Source organism: Echinops telfairi, unplaced genomic scaffold (assembly GCF_000313985.2).
Source record: "Echinops telfairi isolate 266 unplaced genomic scaffold, ASM31398v2 ScPeMD7_47;HRSCAF=170, whole genome shotgun sequence".
NCBI classification, from domain to species: domain Eukaryota; kingdom Metazoa; phylum Chordata; class Mammalia; order Afrosoricida; family Tenrecidae; genus Echinops; species Echinops telfairi.
The window spans coordinates 552859-559175 of NW_022103945.1; the positions used below are offsets into that span (position 1 = coordinate 552859).

The window sequence follows — 6317 nt, forward strand, 5'->3', positions numbered from 1 at the left end:
CAAGATATGACAAAATAACAATTTATAAATTATCAAGGGCTCATGAGGGAGGGGGGAGCGGGGAGGGAGGGGAAAAATGAGGACCTAATGCTGGGGGCTTAAGTGGAGAGGAAATGTTTTGAGAATGATGAGGGCAATGAATGTACAAATGCACTTTACACAATTGACATACGTATGGATTGTGATAAGAGTTGCATGAGCCGCTAATAAAATGATTAGAAAAAAAAGTGGAAAAAACCGGGGATCTGATTTCTAGAGTTGTCATATTATATTATTCAAATCACCTAGTTTTCAACTAATGTTTTTTTTGCTTTTTTTTGTTTTTCAAATTTAAATCATTTTATAGGGGGCTCGTACACCTCTTATCACAATCCATATATATATCCAATTTGATGAAAAACATGAATCTATACATCCATGAAGTACAACGAATTCTAAATAGGTTAAGAGAGCCACACCTAGATATAACACCAGGAACACAGTAAGAATTTCTACTCTTACACCTCCTACTCAACATATAGTACTAGAGGTACTAGCCAGGTACTAGTCAAGAAAAAATAATAAAAGCTCCATATTTGAAAGTAAGAAGTAAAGCTCTAATTGTAGATGGCATGAGTTTAGCTATATAAGGTACATGAAAAATATATACAAATACGTAAACTCCTTCAGAACCCACTGAATTACTATTAGAATAATTATGATTAGACTAAATAGGGTTGCAGGTGACAAGTTCAATATGCAAAAATCAATTGCATTTCTATAGAGCAGCACATATGGTGACTTTAAAGGTGAACCAGATTAAAAGAATAAAACTCTTATACATATCACTGGAATAATATTGTTTGTTTACATCAAGTCATCCAATGAGATCTAAGTGAGCCACCTTTCCTCGCCCTCTGGTAATGAAGTATGAGGGGATGTCTAAAAGTTTGTGGGAAAGTTCCATTCTTTTAAAATTCCGTTTTCCACAAACTTTTTGAAGTCCCCTCATAGTATTATCGAGTAAGACTGAAAAGCTAAAAGACCAGATAAAAGTAGAGTTTCAACACTAATACCACCAAAGCATCTTATGTAAATACTTAAAATAAGGTATACTGAGCATTCAAATAACCACAGCAAAATGAAATGAATTTTTAAAATAACTCAAATTGATGATGGACTGAAAATAATGAGTGGAGCTTCCAAAAATACATAATTATATGGCATAATACATAATTATAACATTAAATCTTGTTATTCCTGGAATAGTTTGCCATCAGTAATAATATTCCTACACCCTGCGTACAAAAATCCCTACATATTTGTGTTAGTTGTAATTAGAATGTTCAATTAAAGAAACAATAGTTTAAGATCTTATTTGAAAATCAGTTACAATTATCAACAAAATGTCTACCTTTATCATACCTGAAATTTCTCTTTCCAATTTTCCCTCTTCTGTCCAGACTTCACAAGTCTGAGGTCTCTGGAACCAAAGCCACTTGTGACCTAGCCACTTTCTTCTCTGGCAACACCTTGCTTTCCTTGCTCCCTTTATTAACCAAACTTTCCCCCTGTGATCAGGTCACAGTAAAGTACCACACCAAACATATAGGTTACAATGATAATTTTACTCTTGAATTCTGTGGTTCAGACACTGTGATAGGGAACAACAGAAATTACTTGTTTCTGCTCCATCATCAGTTGGGAAGACTCAGAATCAACTAGAAATGTTTTCACTCACCAATAATTCTGGTTGAAACCTCAGTTGGGCTGCTCATCAGAGGACCCATAGGCAGCCTCACCATGGGTCTGGGCTTTCTCACAGCATAGCAGCCCCAAGGTAATAAGACTCCTTACATATCGCTCACCACCACTCCCAGTTGCCACCAAGCCAGTTCCAACTCATGGCGATCCCATGTGTGTCAGAGTAGAACTGTGTTTTGTAGGGTTTTCACTGGCTGATTTTGAGAAGCAGATAACTGGACTTTTCTTCTGAGGTATTTCTCGGTGGTCTCAAACCTCCAACCTTTTGGTTTAGCAGTTGAGCCTGTTCACCAGGAGTCCAAAACTGTATGTCCCTGCAAATAGGGCAGAAAATGACATCACTTTTTAATGCTTTGACTCATTTCTCCCTATTCTATTGATCAATGCACTGCTAAACAAAAGGTTGGTGGCTTGAAGCCACCAGCTACTCCCCAGGAGAAAGATTAAGCAGTCTACCCCTGTAAAAATTGACAGCTTCGATGAGCCAGTCAGGTGTACTATAGCACCGACAAAACATACAACTTCTTCTAGTTCTTTAATACTCCCCCCCCCCACTATCATGGCCTCAATTCTACCTTACAAATCTGACTAGACCAGAGCATCTACAGATAAGAGCCCACACTCAGGGAATCTGGGACAGATAAACCCCTCAGGACCAATAATGAAAATAGAGATGCCAAGAGGATAAGGAGAAGGTGGGTGGAGAAAGTGGGAATCAATTGCAAGGATTGATATTTAACCCCCTCCCAGGGGAATGAACAACAGAAAAGTGGGTGAAGGGAGACAGAGGATGATGTAAGATATGAAAATAATAGTCTATAATTTATCAAGGATTCATGAGCGAGGGAGGGTGGGGGAGAGAGAGAAAAAATCAGGAGTTGATACCAAGGGCTCAAGTAGAAAGAAAATGCTTTGAAAATAATGATGGCAACATGTACAAATGTGCTTGACACAACAGATGAATATATGGATTGTGATAAGAGCTGTAAGAACCCACAATAAAAGTATTTAAATATAATGAAAAACCCGATGGAGCAGTTCTGCTCTATATGAGGTTGCTATGAGTCAGTGTTGACTAGATACAGTGGGTTTGGGGGCAGTTATTTGTTCTCAATGGAAGGAGGGCAAGGTCACACTGTATACAAGTGTGGGATGAGCAATACTGGCCTAGCCTTCTTTATATATATATTATCTATCCCATTCTCCCATGTGCTCATCTTATGTAAGTATACTTTGCTATGATTTTATTTTTAAAGAAAAAGGAATGCCAGGGAACCATTATTTTTATCTGAGGTTCCTGACTTCTGTTAAAAAAAATTAAAAAGGCAAACTCATGGTCATCAATTCTAATCCAACTGATTGTAACCGTCTAGGACAGGAAATAACTGTTCCCTGGGATTTCCAATGCTGTAAGTCTTTATGGAGGTAGGCAACTTCGTTTTTCTCCTGAAGAGTCACTAGTGGGTTTGAACCGTTGACCTTTTTGGTTTGCAGCCTAACATTTAAGGCACTACACCACCAGGAAACCTTGAGGGAATCAAATACATGTAATCACAGCCAATCTCAAACCTGTTTTGCTTATCATATCAGATCATTTGTGTACTAGAGTATAGGAGTTCTGGCAGAGAGTGAGTTTAGTGTCCTATGGCTGCTGAACTGATCTGAGAATAAAAACAGCCCCTGTGAGTTGGCAGTAACTCAATAGTAGTGGTTGGATGCTGTTCTGTCTCCAAGGGCTGGGTTTTGGGGTTCTTCTGAAGAATATGATCTCATAGAACATCAGTAGCTGACAAGGTCACTCTGTGATCATGCTGGATCAAGACAAAAATCAAGACCACTAAAATGAGACCAAGCATGAACTCTGGTCAAACCACCAAAATGACACAACACCCTCTTATTCTGGCTAATAAGAGTGACTGCAGCTTCTTTATGCTTTGCTTTAGCTTCATTCTAGTCTATTGTCCTAGATCAGTGCTTCTCAACCTTCCTAATGCCGCGACCCTTTAATACAGTTCCTCATGTTGTGGTGACCCCCCCAAGCATAAAATTATTTTTGTTGCTACTTCTTAACTGTAATTTTGCTACTGTTATGAATCGGGCGATCCCTGTGAAACGGTTGTTCAACCCCCAAAAGGGTCGCAACCTACAGGTTGGGAACCGCTGTTCTAGATAAAGCTTAGTAAGAAATCCACTTATAGAATTACTCCATTGCCCAACAAAACCCAAATCCAGAGAAAAGCCTTGCTTTTCTTTAAATCCTTCCCCAAATCACCTGACGCAAGGACACGTCTTATAATGAAGTCCTTTATAATTCCTTCAACTGAGGTTCCCCTGGAGTTTCCCATGGTGGACATTCTTCACTGATGCAAAATGTAAAAATACAGTGTGTAATCAATACAACTTGCCCAACCACACACAGGTCTTGGAGTTCTTCGGCTAAAGTACAGTGATGATTCCTCTAAAGATCTTCACATCAGAGAACACATTTCTGCCCGAGGTAATTTCTGACGCCCTGTCCCCCCCAGCTTTCACTCAGTGTTTGGATTGGTAAAAATATTAATTCTTTTGGACCTCATGAAGCTACTAAAATGTGTGTGTGTGCCAGATTAAGATGTCCTCCAGGTTTCTACCTAATCAAATACAGAAAGATTATGCTGATAGCAATGGCAACTGCTGCCCTGCCTCCAACACAGTTGAAGGACCTAAGGGTAATGTGGCTTCAGGAACACAGGTGTCTAAGCTTCTGCTGTAGGAAAATACAGATACACAGGACTAATGGTTCATCAAATGCAAGTACCAGAATCCGGAACATTTCTGCCTCCTCCTCCTCCTCTTGTCATTGAGCTCAGTTATCTCCTAATCTTATTTTGCAAAGATAAAATGTGACAGTATCGTATTTACCCTTCTTTTGCCTCTCCTTTTGCATATCTCAGGACCCCCAGGTGGCACAGTGGTTAACTGCTCATCTGCTAACCAAACGGTTGGTGGTTCTAATCCACCAAGTACTTCTCAGGAGAATGTGTGGCAATCTGCTTCCACAAAGACTGACAACCTTGGAAACCATATGGGGCCTTTCCACTCTGTCCTATAGGATCTCCAAGAGATGGAATTTGACTCAATGACAATGGAGTTTGAATTTTTGAGTCTATACTTCTCAAGCAAGGAACCCTCATGCGACAGTGGTTAACCCTGGGTTGTTAACCTAAAGGTTGGCAGGTCTAACCCAGTAGCTACTCTGTGGGAGACAGAGATGACAGTCTGTGTCTATAAAGATTAGTGTATTGGAACCCCTATGGGGCAGTTCTATTCTGTCCTGTAAGACTGCAATGAGTTAGAAATGATTCCATAGGAATAGATTTTACACTTCTCGCTGACTTGACCTTCATCCTTAGAAAAAGGACTCCAAATAAAACTCAGACCCCCACTTCAGGTTAGAGCCACATACTAACCCTTTCATGATCGACTTATTTTATATGTCTTATAGTTGGAGAATATAAAGTTATTCAGTAATGGAATGCATGCTAAGTAACTGAGTCATGTTAAAATACTGTTAGGTAAGTGCTCGCTTTGGCAGCACATATACTAAAATTGGAACGATACAGAGAAGATTAGCATGGCCCCTGCGCAAGGATGATACACAAAATAATGACTCATTCCATATTTTGAAGAGGTGGAAGAAGGGGGAACGTGATGGTGGGGCAGGAGGAGGCAAAATGAAACAGAGGAAAAGCTCTAGGAAGAGGTATTAACAGAGGTGCATACTTATGTAAATACATTAATCCATAAAAATAGAGGTATTGGCCTATGTACATATATTTATAAGGCAATATATTGAGGCTTTGGACAGACCTTGGGTCTCAGCTTATACCTTCCCTCAATACAAGAACCCTTTGCTCTAACAAAATGGCATTTTGTGATACTTACCACACACACAATTGCTGAAGACAAAATGGGTGCATAAGCAAATGTGGTGAAGACAACAGTGGTGCCCAGCTATTAAAAGATATAGTGTCTGGGGTCTTAAAGGCTTGAAGTTAAATAAGTGGCCATCCAACAGTGAAGCAACAAGCCCACATGGAAGAAACACACCAGCCGGTGCAATCATGAGATATCATTGGGACCAGGTAAGAGGCATCAGAAGATTCATAACAAACAACAAACAAAATGCATTGTGCGAATGAGGGGGGTTGGAGCGGAAACCCAAAGCCCATCTGTAGATAATGGAACAACTTCTTACGGAGGGGTTGCAGGGAAGGCATGAGTCAATCAGTGTGCAGTAGAGCACCAATGGACCATGCAATATACCTCTGGTTCCTTGAGGCTTCCTCACCCCCCACTATCATGACCCCAGTGCTGATTCCCACTTTGGACTGGACTGAAACATGTACATAGATATAGGCAAGATATAAAGTTCACGACACACGAAACACAGGAATAGGAATGGGAATAGCAATACCAAAAGGGTATGGGGAAGGAGGTAGAATAGGAGAGGAAATGGGTGCCAATCACAATGAATGGCACATAACCACACACACCCCTCCAGGGGGGAAGAACAACAGAAACCAGAAGGGTAG

At 40.1% G+C, this 6317-nt stretch overlaps 1 long non-coding RNA gene and 1 other non-coding gene across 2 annotated transcripts in view; one reads left to right on the top strand and one right to left on the bottom strand.

Annotated features, from left to right (window-relative positions):
• Nucleotides 1-1941: 1941 nt before the first annotated feature.
• The window catches only part of LOC123521726, a 14490-nt gene continuing 10114 nt past the window's right edge, over nt 1942-6317 (bottom strand). Inside the window, exon 3 of the long non-coding RNA XR_006680088.1 lies at nt 1942-2057. This is a non-coding gene — a long non-coding RNA (uncharacterized LOC123521726). The remainder of the gene's footprint in view (nt 2058-6317) is intronic.
• Nucleotides 5302-5408, top strand: LOC115869794. Its single transcript, XR_004046379.1, has one exon. It is a non-coding gene; the product is annotated as a U6 spliceosomal RNA (small nuclear RNA).